Source organism: Malaya genurostris, chromosome 2 (assembly GCF_030247185.1).
Source record: "Malaya genurostris strain Urasoe2022 chromosome 2, Malgen_1.1, whole genome shotgun sequence".
In the NCBI taxonomy this organism is placed as follows: Eukaryota; Metazoa; Arthropoda; class Insecta; order Diptera; family Culicidae; genus Malaya; species Malaya genurostris.
The window spans coordinates 43,486,916-43,505,634 of record NC_080571.1 but is presented as its reverse complement, the minus strand read 5'-3'; positions in this window follow the sequence as shown (position 1 = coordinate 43,505,634).

Sequence of the window (18,719 nt, the reverse complement as noted above, 5' to 3'; positions counted from 1 at the left end):
AAAACTGCCTAAAAACTTGTTTGGCACACCAGATTTAAACAGGTTTTAATAAAGAGCCAAGGGAAAGTATTGCTAAAGCAACGATCAGACTAGCCAGTTTATCTGTTACAGTTTATCTGCCACAGACAAGTAATTTTTCGGCAGTTTATATTTGGTCTGGCAATGTGATTACACTATTCACAGTTAAATGACTGCAAAAGTCAAGTTTGACTGCCGACAGTCAATACTTTGACAGTTGTTATGTTTGACTGTGACAAACTTTTTGAGCATGTCTGTATTGTGATTACATTGATCAGACAAATGAAACAGGTTACAGACTTAAACATAGGGAGTGGGACGTTTATTGCACACTCTTAGAAAAAATGAAATCTACGCTTGACGTAAATTCAAGTATGCCGTAATTTCTTCGGTGATGACACAATATTACATCTACTAACATGTAAACATAAATTTTGCGTCTGTATCGATGTAAGCTTGAGCTAAATTAACTGTGAAGTTAATGATATGACTTATATTCACATGCTTTGTATTGTGAATGTAAATGAATCGCGACGCTCCTTTTATGTGCATCTAAAAAGATGTAACTTTTTCTAAGTGTGCAGTTTTTCTGCACAAAGTGATCACATTGGAAGAAAGTTTTTGGGGCAGAGAACTTTTCAAGGAATATCGCATTATGATAAAATATCGATCTGGTCTCACAAACGGAAGTTATTTGGCGTTGCTACTTGGTGTGTTGTGTTTGGAAGCAATTAAAGAAGGAATATAAATGTGCTCCGGTTTTTTTTACATTTTTTATAAATATCAAAAATAGTTATAGAAATCGCTCAAACTTTAGAAAAGTTTTCCGATGCCCGGAGACGCATTGTGGATTGGTTATTATTTTAGAAAATTTCAAATACTGAACTTTTCCACAGTTTAAAAAAATATGAAACCGAAGCTCTTCGGTGTATCTAAAAATCATTTATTGACCAAGTAAGAAGTGAGCATGTTTTTGTTAAAATCAAACGTTTTTTTTTAATAAGAAAAAAAGGTACTAAAAGGGTAATGTCAGAGACATAACTGGATGTCGTGAATACGAAAACAACTGACATGTTCCTTAGCCCTTCCGAATATCAATTAGTTGATCAATTGTATGAATTAGGTAAGCATTCCCCTTTTCCACATTTTTCGCAAAAACAAAGAAGGCTTCACTTGATCTCGATTACTGTGAATTTCACACAGCGAAAAGTGCAAAAATCAAATCAAACAGTTCTAGATTTGCACTAAACTGAGGATATTTACCTTCGATTTGCGAACAACAAATCCTAATAGTTCTTTAGAAAACTTTTAGAGCCATTAGAACGGCTGATTTTGTGTAATGCTCTCCATCGTTGTTTTTTCACTAATGCAAATTGTAGCTTTTTCACTAATGGGCGGTCCTGACGGCTTTAAAAATAGCAGCATATAAAATTTAAATTTCGATTATTTCATTTTGGATTTGCATTTCATTGAAAGAAACTATCTGGATGCTGCACGGGATTCATTCCTGCCTTTCAGCAGGACCAAATTGTGGAACTCACTACGATATTCACCACTTTTCGGAACATTTTTCTCGAACGATTTGTTGTACAGCAGCAGATATTTTGTACTCTTCCTCAGAACGCGTTCTGATTGGCTAGTGTTGACATGAGTCAAATGAGACAGGTTTTTCAATAGTGTACTATTGAAATACTTCAATGCTTTTTCTATACACGCTTGAATTGAAAAATTTCGATTCTATTGGTAGTTTGATTATATAAATCCTTTCCCAGATCACTGAGCTATGAGCTTTTAAAATACGAGAGAGGCAAACGCGCCTTATGAATTATCTTCTTTGATACTCGTTTATACCAAACATTTCAGAAAAGTTTAATTTTGAATTATTTGAGATTATGTCACACAACTGAATATTTTATCATAAAATTGTGATCATATTTCCGATGGCAAGTAGCAAAAATTATGTTGATTCGTTAGATACAACAAGAGATATTCACGATCAAAAACTTATCACTCTCTCAGAGGGTAAATTTTGAAAAGGCACCCATAGTAAAGTAAGTCGTATTCACGACAAAATAGTCAAAATAATGACCATCTTTCTAGCAATTTTTGGATACCTCGAGAATCGGACATCCCATTTACGACTTCTTCGTAGGAATTGAAATGGTGCAAAGTCAATGCGTGGCTATTCGATAAATACAAATGATAGTCATTTCATTTAAATTCATATTTGTTTTCCTTCCTTTTTTATCTCTGAATGATTTTCTTATTTCCTATCTGTATCTTGTTTTTACTGATTTAGTGTCATTTGATTGCTATCCTTCCTGAACTTTGAAACTGATTTTGATTTGACTCTGCAGTATTTTTCTTCAAATGCAAACAAAATTCTAATGCTTTCCCCAAATCATCACTTTCGACAATTTTTAAATGATGAAAATATACGATGTTGTTTGTTCTATGACTATGATGTATATTTGATATGTTTAGCAGATGTCATAACAACAAGAAAAAATTGAGATTCTTTCACATCATATGTTCATTATCTACACGTTTGTGTCTTAACGCTCACATCATACGGGTATATCTGCTGTTACTAAAAATTCAGAGTGGCTCCGAGATCGAAAGCGTGAAAAAATATATAGAATCATCCTACCTCCGTAAACATGACAATTAAAGAGTTGAAATTTTGGGAAGGTTGTCTCCAGTCCAAGCTCTTTCCAATATGGTATAACGGTATGAATTCGCTTTGGGGCAGAGTTCAGATTTTGATAGATCCACAATTTTATTACCAAACGCTTTGTAATCAATTCAATTATCGAACTAATGAACGAACGATAAGCTATTGGAAAACCGGTAAATATTTACAAAATCTAGAAAAAAATTTCAAATAGGTACATTTTCTGTTACCGTTCAGAATTTTTAAATTTGGAGTAGTTAATACTTTTGTCATTGATTCATTATTTAATTTTTCATAACTATTTCATCCAAGTGCAAAGCAAAACGTTCCAGTACTATGCTTCTGGAGATCCATTGCACTTTATCGTGAAGGAGGAGCTCGGACAATTCAGTAGTAATTGCTATTGAGAATTCTACGAAATATGCGATAAGCTTCATTATTTCGACCGGAAATGACGACATTGACAACGCGGTTCGGTGAGAAGCTATTACTCGTGGTTGAGAGATATAAGTGGAGTCTAATACTCGTTAATCGATTTCGATCGATTTTAAGTATTTTTTTGTAAAATTAACAATATTTGTGTATAGAACTAAAGAGCCGCAGCATCATATACAAAGAGCCTTGGGCTATCCTGATTCCCGGCTCCTGTTCCTGAAATAGTGGTCATATACTTCATATACTCAAAAATGGAACTCACTCACATTTCGTAGAGGTCGCTTGACCGATATTCACAAATTTAGGTTCAAATAAAAGGCCAAAACTCCTGAGCTTCTGAGCTTTGCGCAGATGCAAGTGTTTAAAATTTTATTTTTGCCATTTCTAAAATTACAAGTATTTAAAATTTGAACCGTCGTTTAAAGTACGATGGCCGAATCATATAAAATCTTATAAAATTTACTAAAATCAATACAGTTCGTAAGTCATGTTAACAGATGGTCATTCGAACCGACTTCATTTACACCGGTTGCAGAAGTACCTGCACTAGCAAAACTGTTTCATTTTGTTGGTTGTTGGTTGTGCTGATTGATTTTTTTTTGTTTTTTTTTCAAGAAGCAATAAGAATTATTTCGAAGAATACCACATATATGAGAATGTGAGAATATGAGTAATACGAGGAAGCCATCAATACATCACTAGGTGGGTTATTTATTACTATCTGGTTTCTACACATTAGAAAAAAATTGATCACGAAACCAACCCTCTTGGGGAAAACCACGTGTACTCACTTCTCACACTGGCGCTGGAACGTTTTGCTTTGTGTTTGGATGAAATAAACGAGTTTTTGGTTGTCATAGAATCTGTGGCAGACAACTTCTGCACAACAGTTTCAGAAACAGTAAAATTTGTTTGTACAGTCCTCAACTGTTTGTCTGTCGACTATGATCACACTGCGATCACATTGTCACAGATAATCTGCACACTTTGACTGCACAAACTTTAAGCTACGATTACATTAGCCAGTTTATCTGCACAAACTTTTCGACAACGAAATCACGATATTAAAGAAAAGAATTTCTACATCCTTATGGCACTTCGAGCTGTTGACGTAGGGCTACACATCTGTAGCCAAAATCACTGTGAATTTTTGGCTCGAAGACATTTGCACAGAATGCATATCAGTTCGGTTCTAGTTCTGATCGTGTAAAGAGCAAAGCAAAAATTTTCAAAGCCCCAGAGTCAAGATCTTACAAAAAAGACATTTATTTATTTATTTTGGAGCAGGAAAAAAAAACCCGATGGAGATGAAATTTGGCACGCTCTCTCTCCATCAGGCATAAAATCTCCTCATCAATTGTATCAACAGATTATAATGATCCAACAGATACATTTGGACTTAACACTCACAATTAAAACCAACAATTAAAACTAAATCTATAACCTTATAACTAATTGATGACACCAAACATTACAGGGCAGTAATAGTGCTCATACTTAAAGGGTGAAAAAGAAGAAAAAAGTGAATACGTGAATTTTATATAAGGGTTGGTGAGGGAGTGAAGTGGTAAACAAGAGTAGGCCAACGACGGTGTTAGAATCGGCATGTAGATCTGGTTAGTGATCGAAAAACGGATGGTGAATGACAGAGAAAAAGTAGAAGGGACGACCAGGTTTTTTTAATAACTATTTATTGGAATATGAGTTAAAATTAAATTATTAAGATTTAAATTGGGTGTTCAGCCACAAGTAGTGACTTTTCAGCCCTGTTATATATATATGATTTGGTTATTACCATGAAGACATCATTTGCTTCCGCAATTCTGAGATTTTTGTGTAGGGAAAATTCTAAACCTACTTGTATTGTGTAATGGGGAAAAGGAACTTATATACTAACTTACTAACTAATACAGAGAGCGAGTCGATTCAATAGAAGATTGCATCGATTTTTGTCGGAATTTGCTTATAATACTATATGACATTACATCTAACGTTTCTATATTTGCGAGTCTGTGTAACTCATTTGTACTAAACCAGGGAGGACGCTTCAAAATCATTTTCAGAATTTTATTCTGAATCCTTTAAAGCGTTTTCTTCCTGGTGGAACAACAACTTGACCAAACTGGTACTGCATAAAGCATGGCTGGTCTGAAAAGTTGTTTATAAATTAACAATTTGTTTTTTAGACAGAGCTTAGAATTTCTGTTTATAAGAGGATATAAACATTTAATATATTTATTACACTTTGCCTGGATTCCATCAATGTGATTTTTGAAGGTGAGTTTTTTGTCATTCGTTAAACCTAAGTATTTAGCTTGATCAGACCATGTCAATTCCAATCCATTCAATTTGAGAATGTGATTATTGTTTGGTTTAAAAAAAGAAGCTCTTAGCTTATGAAGAAAGATAATTAATTGCGTTTTTGCAGCATTTGGTTTAATTTTCCATTTTGACAGATAATCACTGAAAATATTTAAACTTATTTGTAGGCGACCTCAGATCACTCTTAGATTCCTACCTGTGGCTAACAGACTTGTGTCGTCACAGAATAGCGATTTCTGACAACCATCGGTTAGATTTGGAAGATCAGAAGTGAAAATATTATACAAGATTGGAGCTACGCTCGAACCCTGCGGAACACCTGCTCGTACGGGTAGCAATTCAGATTTACAATTCCGATAGCTAACCTGAAGAGTACGATCAGTTAAATAATTTTGAATCATTTTGATCAAATAAATAGGAAACTGGAAATCAGACATATTTGCTTAAACCTTTGTGCCAAACACTTTCGAATGCTTTTCTATGTCTAGAAGAGTAACTCCAGTGGATAACCCGGAAGATTCATTTACTTTTATCATGTTCGTTAATGACTGTGCCAGAAAGTATGGACGCAACCAAAAACCGCTGCCATTTCGGAAAGGTTCAGAATCTGTCAATTTTTATGGCTGCGTCCTGTTGTTTACACTCTTCTCTAACCACTTGTGCAGTTGTTTATTCGTTTTCATTAGTTTGTTTCGAAATGCGTGGACTTTCAGCAGAACAACGTCGAAAAATTGTGTACAAATGGTGCACAGAACGCGGACTGTCACTGAGAAAGATAGCAAAATTGGAAGGAGTAAGAGAAAAAGCCGTGCGAAATGCAATCAGGAAGGTCGGTGAGGATAACACCTTTGAGGATAAACCGAAAACGGGTCGATAAAAGGTCCTGCTAACCCTCAGTTGGATAAACGTATACTGAAGGCGTTCGAGCAAAAGAAGGAGGTTTCAGTTCGGGATGTGGCCAAAAAAGTGGGCACTTCGAAGTTAAAAGTTTTTCGTGCTAAAGAACGTTCTTCGAACCTATAAGAAGCAGAAACAATCAAAACGTAGTCTGAAACAAGAAGCATCGTTCAGGCCGAGGGTACGAAAGCTGTACAATACGATTCTTGCTGGAAATTTGAACTGCATAATCATGGACGACGAAACCTACGTAAAACTCGATTACAAATCCTTGCCGGGACCACAATATTATAGGGTGTGTTAAACCAGTCCGAGACATCGATTGAAGTCGAAAAATTTGGTAAGAAAGCTATTGTCTGGCAAGCAATTTGTAGCTGCGGTAAGATTTCGAAACCCTTCATCACCACTGCTTCAATGAACAGCGAAATATACATCAAGGAATGTTTACAAAAACGACTTCTACCCATGATTCGAAGCCACAAGGATCCTGTTGTTTTCTGGCCAGATCTTGCTTCTTGCCACTACTCGAAATCAACGGTAGAATGGTATACTACCAAAAATGTCACTTTCGTCCCAAAAGACATGAATCCACCAAATTGCCCACAACTTCGACCAATTGAGGAATTTTGGGCATTAACGAAGGCATATCTTAGGAAACATGTCTCGAAATCAAAGTGCGTCCATACTTTCTGGGACAGTCTTTACCTCCGTGAATGCAAAAGTTGTCCAGCGACACAAGATCTGGAGAGAAGCGTTTTAGACAATTTCGAGGAACGTGAATTAACTGAGATAAGAATTGAACAATGGGTTTCTACTGACAGATGTGATCTAGAGAAATTTGTCAATTCGGTAGAAGAATTGGCAGTATATTTTCGCGAAAAATTAGAAAAACTTGTGACTCATGATTTTATTAAAAATCAGCAATCTGAAAACATGAGAAATCTAATTTAAAGACAGGAGAAATCGTAATTATTTGTGATTTTTCAGAATATTTTTCATTTGTGCTTCAGGATGCTGTTCAAAGCCACAATTGGAGCAATGATCAGGCAACCATTCATCCGTTTGAAATCTATTATAGAGAATCAAGTGTTTATTTCACACTTAATGTCATTTTTGAAAGACAAAATTCAAATTAAAAAATCAATATTTATGTCTGACGGAGCTGTCTCGCAGTACAAAAACAGAAAAAAATTTGCAAGTCTCTGTAAATTTAAATCAATGTATAACATTGATGCTGAGTGGCATTTTTTTGCAACTTCTCATGGTAAAGGGCCATGTGATGCAGTCGGGGGTAATTTAAAGCGAATTGCACGACGTGAAAGCTTGGCTAAACTATATGAACACCCAATCAGAACTGCGAAACAATTATATGAATGGGTAGAGCAGAGACGTCGTGATGCATCCACGACCATGTCCTTTTGTTACGTGTCACAAGTAGAATATGAACGGGGTGTGACCGAGTGGAGTAGTGTTTATAAGGATACCAAAGTGATTCCAGGCACACAGAAATACTATTCTTTTGTTCCGAGTTCAGAAACCACAATCGTCACAAGACTGTATTCGAATGACGATGCACGTAGAACTCATACAATTTTCGAAAACTTAAAATCTTAAACATAATTAAGAATTATTCATGTACATGAAATAATTGTAGATATAGCAAGCAAATAAACAATTAATGGAAATATAGAAAATGGTGTTATAATTAAATATCCAAGTATCTCAAGAACAGTTACTTTTAGAAGAAAGGATATCATGAACAAATTTATTGTCTTTAACCTGTTTAATAATATTCTACTGTTTAAATGATTGTCTTCCAACGAGAACTTGATATCTGTAAATTGTTTTAGCTGTAGCTTTTTCATTTTTCAAAAGGCACGGATGGGATAACCATCAATCTGTGGGTTTAAATAAGAGCTTTAAAATAAAAATTATCAAAAAAAAATCGAAACCCTGATTTTTTGTTAATTTATATTTTTTTGGTTAATTTGAAATTATTGAGAAAAAAATTCAAATTTTTTTTCAGTGTATATATTTTTTAGAGTGACCAATCGATTTCCTACAACTTCTTCCTGAACGCCATTTTTGTAAAATTAACGGTTTCCGAGTTACAACGATTTGAAAAAGGCAATTTTTGTGAAAAGCAAAAATACATACGCCCTTTTTTAAAATTATTCGTGAGTCGGATTAACCTCTCCATCGGTTCAAAACTTATGATTTGCCATACTGAAGCCTGTGCAAAGTTTCATCCAAATCAGAGAAGGTCGATTCTGATTTTTTCACTTTTTCGTCTACTCATTCCTGGAATTGCTCTAAACAAGCAGAGCTCACTTTGATAACTATTCCAGATCTAATAAAATTTCAAACAAACTTTTCTGCGAAAGCTAACATTGCAGTTAAGGCCAGGTTACTCCAATCAATTTTCAAAATATCGAGAAAAAAGCCGTAAATTGCTAGGTACTAGTTTTAGAAATGATATAGAATTAGTCTCTAGGGTACAGGTGACCAAGAAGCTGGTAGAAAATAGGAGGAGTCGATTAGTCGCGAGTAAACATTTTTTTCGGCATTTTCTCAAAATCACGTTTTTTGCCTTTCTCATATAGAAAGGTTATGCAATCACTGTGAAAACCGACTTTTGAACCGAGGCCCGGAGGGCCGAGTGTCATATACCATTCGACTCAGTTCGTCGAGTCACAAAATGTCTGTATGTGTGTGTGTATGTGTGTGTGTATGTGTGTGTGTCTGTATGTGTGTTGTCAACTAAGAGGTCGAGATCTCAGAGATGGCTGGGCCGATTTTGATCAAACTAGTCGCAAATGAAAGGTTTCCCCGTCACCCAAAACGCTATTGAATGGTTTTGAGATCGGATGTTTACTTTTCGAGTTATACGAAGTTTTATGTCAAAATTTTCAGTTTTTTGACAGTATCTGTCACAATTGACCTTGAAAACAGAATATGTTTTCAGACTTAGATTCCGCACGATAATACCTATCCAGCAAGCCATAGATTGTTAAAATCCGTCCGTTTTTAACGGAGATATCGAAATTTTTGTGTAAACGACTTTTCTTCCTATTCCAGCAGTAGGAGTTTTGAGCGCTGTATGACAAAGCAATGCTTGGGAGCAACGGAAAACACGATTTTTATACTGTGACATACAATTGTTTCTAAGTGCCCAAAAAGACTGTGTACAGCATCCTTTTTCATGACAATTAGCCTTGGACCGATTTTAGCACGGTTCGTTTTTGGCAACATAATCGTTCGAATATGGCACTTATAAACCAGATGATATCAGCATTTTCGAGTTGAAAGTAATTCCATAATTATATTGATTTAAACTACTTACAGCAATAAAATCTGGAAGAACATAACTTCCATATACCATACGGCTCAGTTCGTCGAGATCAGCAAATGCGTGTGTGACAAATAATTTCACTCGATTTTCTCGGAGATGTCTAAACCGTTTTCTACAAACTCAGATTCATATGAAAAGTCGTATACTCCCAAACAAGGTTTCTGAATTACTGATTACGGAACCACAGGATGATATGTGAATCGAAATTAAAATAATGCAATTCATTTTTCTCGTAGATGGCTGAACCGATCTAAGATTCAAATGAAATCTAAGAATCATCTATGATTCAAATGAGAGGTCTTAAAATCCTATAAAACGTCTTACTTTTTAGTCAGATTCGACTTCTGGTTTAGGAGATACAGGGTGATTAGTATAAAAATGTCAATTTCACATAAATTAATCAGATTTATCGGGTTTGCAAATTTGGATAGTCGATTACCAAATAAATTTATTTCAGTTTAAGCGGTATTCTTTTTTGGATTCGGAATGTACCCCCAAGTTTTAATTCGCACTACAATTTTTCAAAGATGTCTACACACTCCTCAGGTGAATTTATCTGATTTCGGCTACACCGATCTTAGAACTCCGGATCCAGTTTCGAATCGTTTCTCAAAGTTTAATCATTTTTTCAAAAAGGCCAAATCGAACTTCAAAAACAAAAATTCAAATTAAAGGACTTAAGGTCCCATACAAAATTGGTGAATTTTATATATATATTTTATATTTTATATTTTATTTTTTTTTATTTATATTTTATATATTATTTTTTATAATTTATATTATTTTATATTTTATTATTTTTATGGAATTACAGATGATGAGTTTTTAAAATTCATACCGATATAGAAGATGTAAATTGTTTGGCGTATTAATTTATGGCCATTCGAATCATTTTGGGTTATGCTAGTTCCTGAATACCAGCTCTGGAAGTACCATAAATAATGACGAAAAACCTTAAAGTGGAACTTACTTCGACATCTCATGGAATGTTCAATCGAATGTCACACGTTAAGATTGAAATTCGATACGATTTGCAGATTCGAAATTACAGGGTAATGAGTGATTAAAATCTCAATTTGCCGTTTGAAACGACGATAATTAAAATAATGTCATGAGAACTAAAACACCTAAGAATATCCATGCAAAAAACACATGCGGATTTATAAAAAAAGGTATCATCTCACTGCTAGGTGGATTAATCACGTTTTTTTGCACTAACTTTTCTCGGAGATGGCTGAACCGATTTTCACAAACTTAGATTCAAATGAAAGGTCTTATGGTCCCATACAAAATTCCTGAATATTATTTGGATCCGACTTCCGGTTCCGGAATTATGGGGTAAAATGTGCAAAAAATCGTGAAAATAAGTGCACTAACTTTTCTCGGAGATGGCTGAACCGATTTTCACAAACTTAGATTCAAGTGAAAGGTCTTGAGGTCCCATACAAAGTTCCTGAATATTATTTGGATCCGACTTCCGGTTCGAGAGTTATGGGGTAAAATGTGCAAAAAAAAGAAAATATGTGTTTTAACTTTTCTCATAGATGGCGCGACCGATTTTCACAAACTTAGGTTCAAATGAAAGGTCCTATGGTCCCATGCGTTATTCCTGAATTTCATGCGGATCCGACTTCCGGATCCGGAAATATAGGGTAAAGTGTGTTAAAAATTTTATACCATCACTGAAAAGAGCGAAAAACCGTAAAAAGTTTTCTAAATCGACCTCAAATCTTTTCCAATTGATAGTTTTTATCAGTAGACGGTCAAACAAATCTATTTCGATTATTCTTTTAAGAATCGAAGAAAAATAATTTTGAAGAATACCACAGTATTATATATAATAGTTTGATTGATATGAGAAAGGCATCATTACACCACTAGGTGGATTAAAACAGGTTTTTTCAACTGGGTGTCACTCGTATTCCGAAAACTACTGTACGTATCAACATGAATGTAAAACGACATTTTATTCGTCGGATGTCTCTCTAGGCTCGGGACTATAACCAAAAATATTCATTGTTATAAAAAAAAAATTAACAATTAAAAGTGCAAAAAAGAGTCTTAAATCGGAAATTTTTGTTTAATTTTTCTGGCTGTAAAATTTTTACTTGCAGAAGCCATATTGAAAAAAGAAATAAAAATCTTTTTTGATGTATTTTCATTTATGTACACGGAACGACCGAAATCAGCATTTTCGCGAAAAATTTAGTTGATTTACTGATTTTAGTTAGTTATTTTTTGAGACAACTAAAAAAATCTTACTTTTGCTGATTTAGATTTTTTATTCTCATTCCCTTAATATTAATAAAATATTTGTTGAAATGACTATTTTTTTTAGTTGAATTCACAAATTAAACGTACTGTCATTTCTTAGCTAAGGCACACTTCATATCCAGTCAACTAATTTTTTAGTTGAATTAAAGAAATATAATGTTGTTTTCAACCAATATGAATGGTTGAATTGGCTTCTGCAATCTGCAGCTATATGGCGCCCTGTCACCGAAACGGTAACACCTTAATGACTACTAGCCACTAGATGGCACACTACTGCCGAAAAAAATTCAGACGCGGTTGTCTTTTCTATATTGGCAGGTATAAATACGATGTTGTGTTGGAGAAAAAGACATAAACGAAACGTAAACATTTTTTGAATTTTTTTTCTTCTAAATCACTGTTTTCTTCATTCTCACTGAAAACTTTGAGCACTCGGAAAACAAAAACCGAATACAAGTAGTACACCGGACGGCGTAGCCCGGAATGAGAAGATACAAAAAAACATCATTTGACGTATACAATTAGAGTGCAACATTCGAAACTCACTTCACTGTTTCTCGTAAAAACATTATTACCCACAATCGCTTCAACTGCGCACAAATTCTGAATAAATACACTTTCCACTAACAGTTTACGTCATTTTTACATATCGGTTTAGAAATTTATATAGGGATATATCGTAACACATGCGAAAAACATCTAAACAATTTGCGAGCAGTTTCAACAAGACTGTCCCTTTTAGCTTTTTAATGGATTGTTTTGCTTTGACACTACTGTCCTTCAGTAATGACGGTGATGGATAAATAGAATCAAAGTTTCTGATTCTAATAACGAAATTAGTTGTCAATGAGAATTTCGTGTTGGATCGAAATATTGCTGGTTTGTGTCCAGAATATTCGCCAACTAAACACATTCTCTAAAAATAAGAGTTTTTTTCAGCACAGTAAATTCTAAATTTTAACTAATTTTATAGTTATTTTGGAAATTTTGTTGTTAAAATCAACTAATTCAAAAACAGTAATACGAATTAGGCGCAGAGCTAATTTCGGTCGTTCCGTGTACTTTTATCTGTAATAATTTTGTAATATTGTTTAAACTATATGTGGATTTGAAAGAAAATTCGTATTTTGGAGGAACCTAGCCCTCAACGTTCTCATAGCATATTGTTTTCACAAGACACCAACGTTCTCTGGGTCTACGGATGCTTTCAGAATCATTACCAAACGTTTAGAGAATGTTTCGCCTTTATTAAACAACTTTTAGTTGATGCTGAGTCTGAAGCGAGAAAAAATATGCGATTAAAATAACCACCGCGAGCCTACGCATTCAAACCGAGCTCGCATCACTGGAGGGAATGAAATGCAATTCTAATTATTTCTTCCTGAACCGGGAACTCAATCGGGGAGGCCAAGTTATTCGTGCGGTTGTTTACGCTTACGAGTGGCATCTCCGGGCAGTGCCGGTTTTGGATGGCGAAATTTCACGGTTGATTTATTGAATGGTGAAGCACTTGGACGGGGTTGTTTTTCCTGCTACGCACATTTAGGGTGTGTGAAACGGTTCATTTCGCGAGGAAATTAACCGTGAAAGTGGTAATTTGTTAATTGTTGCCCCAATCCCTGTTGAGATTGTTGATTTGCTAGTCTGGTTTTTTTTCGATTACAAACATTGTTAGTTTAAGATCCATTTTTTTAAAGTCGTATCCGGTTGTTTTTTTTTCCTTAACACGCATGACTGGCAAAGTGGAGTGGAATTCTAGCTAAACTACCCAACTGCAACCTCTCCAACTTCCGCCCGGAAACTGCTAATAGGTTAACACGACTGAAGTGCTGTCGGTGCTGTGTTCGTAAAATAAATTGGAACCAACCGAAGTCAATTTTCAGACCCTCCCCAGTCAACCGCACATCAATCCTGCTGGACTGACTGGCTGCTGGATGCGGCGCCCTCTAGAGCGTTCCACTGCACGAACCCGTTCCTGTGCAGTAAACGGATCCTCGATTGGAACTCGAGCGGTCAGACAGGGACAGGGCCATTTAAATTCGGTCCATTAATTTCAACAACTTGAATGTAGGGGTTTTGTTTTCTTTTTTTTCTACCCATCTTGCTTTCGGAAACGCTCTCCGGAAACAGGCCAAACACAACCCGTGATAAATTTCGAGTTAATTGGATGGAACCGGCGGACGAGACGTTTCTTCTATTTTTTTTGGTTTTTTCGTTTGCTAATCGAATGAAAATGAACCAAATCGGGTTTCGCTTTGACAGCGAAGAAAAATCCACTTACTGTTTATTGCCGAAGAGCTTAGAGTGGGTGTAGTTTTGTTTTTTATTTGAAGGAAAAAATGTAGAATCGAATTTCCCGGGTGGCGGCGACGGAATGCGGGAAATCTAATTCTTGAGCAGTATTGGATTGCACATCTGAGCGTGTGTGTGTGCGTTCATTTTGCGGGTAGGAAAGGAAATTGTCTATCGTCAGAAAAATGTGGCAATGTAGGAAAAGCCTTTACGTTTCGAAAAGACCCGGTCTTTGCGGCTCTTTTCCCTACGTTGTAAATCGTGTGTCGACATGTGAAGCACATACATCATCATCAACATTCAGCCCCTTGTGTATGCCTTTTTGCAATGGCGGTGGGGGTGGGGATTCTCGGTTTCGCCGGCCTATCGTCGCATGGAATACGAAATGAACGATATTGAAGGGGCCCAACGGTTGTGTATTGTCGATACTTGCCTACAGTTAAGCACATTCCAATGGGTCGCTTGAAAACCCGAACAGTTGTGGTGTATTCCGAGCCGTTCCCCTTCGCTAACTTTCCACAATCGGTCCAAACGGCTGAAAACCCATTATGCGGTGTGAATGGGTAATATTAACTTTTCACACTATTGACTGATAGTACCTAGGGGAGGATTTGCCACGGAATCGTATCGGGCTGCTGAATGGGCTTACTTGTGTCTAAAAGGCAGGACGAAAGAAGCGAAACTGCCTGATCCACTTGGGAAAAGCAAAGCCCACATTCGCTGCTGGGTTAACGACGAACTGATGTACTGCCGAAATGCAATCCGAATTTTATGTTGCCAGAATAAAATTTAAGGGGTGATTATTCGGTAGAGCACCATACAAAAACCAACAACCAGCAAGTAGTAAGTTTAGCATCATAAAAACACTAACAGGATTCAAAACATGTTAACCAAATGAACAAACGAAGCTAAGTTCTATTTTTGAATGCATTTTTTTCTTTACTGATCCATCTACCAAGAACATCGATAGAAATTTAACAAATTTTGTCGTTTTCCAACTGTTCAGAGCATTAGCAGATAACACTGAGCTGTGCAAGTGCAACTTAGCAGTTCAACATACACCGAGCTGAGCTGATGTAAAAGTTCACGCTACTTTGTGCTCCACAAATGAACGCGTTGTTTCATTTGAGGATCTCAAAGTAGAGCAAATTTTTTTTTATTAGGTGTACAACTTTGCCTCCGCCGTTTTTTTTTTCAAAATTCAAAGCTTTATTGCGAAAAAATGCTTACAGATGTATTATTCAAATTATTGTTCGTCGCTAGCGACAACTTTCTCCCATCTTTCCGGAAATTTTCGGATCCCGGCTCAAAAAAGGAGTCCTTTTTTGACGCTATCCATGAAGCAATCCATTTTTCCAACTATTCGGAGGATTGATGGCCGTGTGCCATCGAACGGAATAGGTGGAAGTCAGAAGGGGCGACATCTGGGGAATACGGCGGGTGGGGCAAGACTTCCCATTTCAGCGTTTCCAGGTACTTTTTGACCACTTTTGCGATGTGAGGCCGAGCATTGTCGTGTTGGAGGATGACTTTGCCATGTCGCTCTTGATACTGTGGCCGCTTTTCTTTTAGCGCGCGACTAAGGCGCATCAGTTGCGTTCGGTAGTGATCTCCTGTGATGGTTTCACTCGGTTTTAAGAGCTCGTAGTAAATTGTTGGTCATCTTTGAAGGCTTTTTCTCTTCCACCATCATGTTTGTCTTCGACATCGAAATCACCATTTTTAAAACGTTGAAACCACTCCCGACACGTTCTTTTACTCAGAGCAGCATCACCGTAAGTTTCTGAAAGCATTTGATGCGCTTCAGCTGCATATTTTTTAGAATTGTAACAGAAAAGTAAAACTTCCCGCAAATGGCGAGAATTGGGCACATAAACAGACATTTTCGAGCGTGAATAATACGAAAACAAGAACAACTGTCACTGAAATGGCGATGACAATTCGTTAGACACTGTACACACTTACTTTAAAGGCATTATCATCTATGTGTTTTGACCAGCCTCAGTCGGTACAGCCACCTATCGGAAAACGGCGGAAGCAAAGTTGTACACCTGATAATTTTTTAATTTTTTCACAAACACCATGAAGACACTTTACAATTCAAGTAAATACTAGTAGCAGTCTTGAGTGTTACATCATACTTCACAAAAACTTTCTTAAAACTATCCATATTTCAACAAAATGGACCATTCTTTATTAGGTGTAAAACACAAAATGAAGAATCAGTATATTACCAGTATCACGCATAGTGAAGTGATCATTGTAGTGAAAAAAAAACTCATTTCAGTCGGTGTTGAACAATCGTTCGCACCGAACGCGTATAGCTCTAGGCTCCTGGAAATTTTTTCTGGCTACCTAGAGTTTCATTGATTCAAGGCTTCAGTCTTTTTCAAGGCTACCCGAATCACTAACAGTCTTTTTACAGACTAACAATTAGTCAGCCTTTCTATGCAAAGAGTGATATTAGAGTGACAAAGAAATTAATCAATCTTTTTTAAGGCTAGCTATTCAAAGAACTATTCTTCGAATTAATCAGTCTTTATCAAGACTTTTCCAAACTAGGAGTCTAATAGAAGACTACTTTAGTCTAGTTAATTTAATTTAAAATTTATTTCATTTCAAAAATGCCTGCGTCCAACCGGAAAGGCAATAAGCCTAAGGCTAAAAATAATTCAATACGGAATAAATCACAATCCGTTGTTCAACATTTTTCTAGTAACATTCACGATCTTATAGAATCTGAATATAAAAAAAAGACAACGGACGGATTTTCCTTCCGTTGATCCTATGCCGTCTAACAATATTTACGAGATTCTTCCTGAATCCGATTGTAGCGACATAGAAGAAAATTCTTCAAAAATTCCCAAAATGGACGCTTGTCGTTCTGGGAAGAAACAACAATCTATGCCACCAGTGACGGTGATGATTTCCGACTTCAAAGCATTCCGTACTGAGCTTTCTACTTTTCTCCCGGAAGTAAAAGTCTCATTTCAAATCGGACGAAGAGGAGAATGTCGAGTCTTGGTGGATGGATTGGAAGATTACGAACGTCTTATTCGATATTTGTCCGAAAAACTTCATAAATTTTATTCATATGATATAAAATCAGACAGACCCTTCAAGGCTGTCTTGAAAGGCTTATCAAATGATCAAAGCACTGATGAAATTAAAAATGAACTAAAAGAATTGCTTGGATTTGCCCCTTCCCAAGTAATACTTATGAAAAAAAGAGCGAATGGTACTTCTAAAACACGCTCTGGAATTCCCCATGAACTTTATCTAATACACTTCAATCGAAGTGATGTAAATATTTTGAAAACTTTGGAAGAAGTACGTTTCATTTCCCACATAAAAATTCATTGGGAACATTATAAACGGCATAATCGTATTGCAAACTTAACGCAATGTCGTCGTTGCCAAGGCTTCGGTCATGGAACCAAAAATTGTCATATGGATATACGGTGTTTGAATTGTGGTAAATCGCATTCGAAAGGCGTTTGTCCAATGAATGAAACCACTGATAAATTTTCATGTTCAAATTGCGATGGAAATCATAAATCCAATTATTTGAAATGTTCTGTCAGGGAAAAAATTTTAAACGTTCGTGCGCTTAGACAACAAGTCAAATCAACGACCTTAAATTTACAGAACATACCTGAAAATAAAAAAGGCGGGTGAGTAATGTCAGAGACATAACTGGATGTCGTGAATACGAAAAAACTGACACGCTTCCATCACTTTTCCGAATATCAGTTAGTTGATTGATTGTATGAATTGTGCAAGCTTTCCTCTTTTTCACCAATAGAATTTGAAGCGATACACCTACATTAAAGTACAGATTAGTAACATTAAACAGCTACGATTCTACAACTATATATTCCAAACCGGAAACAATTCCTTTTTAATTTGCTAATATAGGAAGCTAGGTACGACAAATTTGTAGTTTATTTTTATTGAAGCTATGAAGTTCGAAGATATCTGATTCTTCTCGAAATTTCAGTACGAGACAATTGCAATGGCCTGGTCTGAAATGTATCTACGATCTTCGGTATGCAAGAGTGATTCTAATAATAATAATGATAGTAATAATAATAATACAGATTAACCTGTATATATGGCAACCCTGTTTCGCATGACATATTTTCACACGACCCCATACTAGTATGAAGATGTGTTCAACATCATCACTTTCGCTTTCGCATTGCCGTTCGTAATTGAATGTGTTAGTGACGGTACAAATTATTTTAACTCCCATCTTGATGAATCTTTTGGTAGGAAATATTGAGATCTGAGATGGTTCTCGTGTGTGTCTTGTTTCGGCAATGGGCCTTGCTGGACTTTTTGGCTGCCTTTTTCGGTGTCATTGTGCTGACGGTGTCTCGTGCATTCATATCGGGAAACAATGAGACGACAGGTCCTCGATGTTGCTGTCGTGTGTCTTGTTTCGGGAAGAGT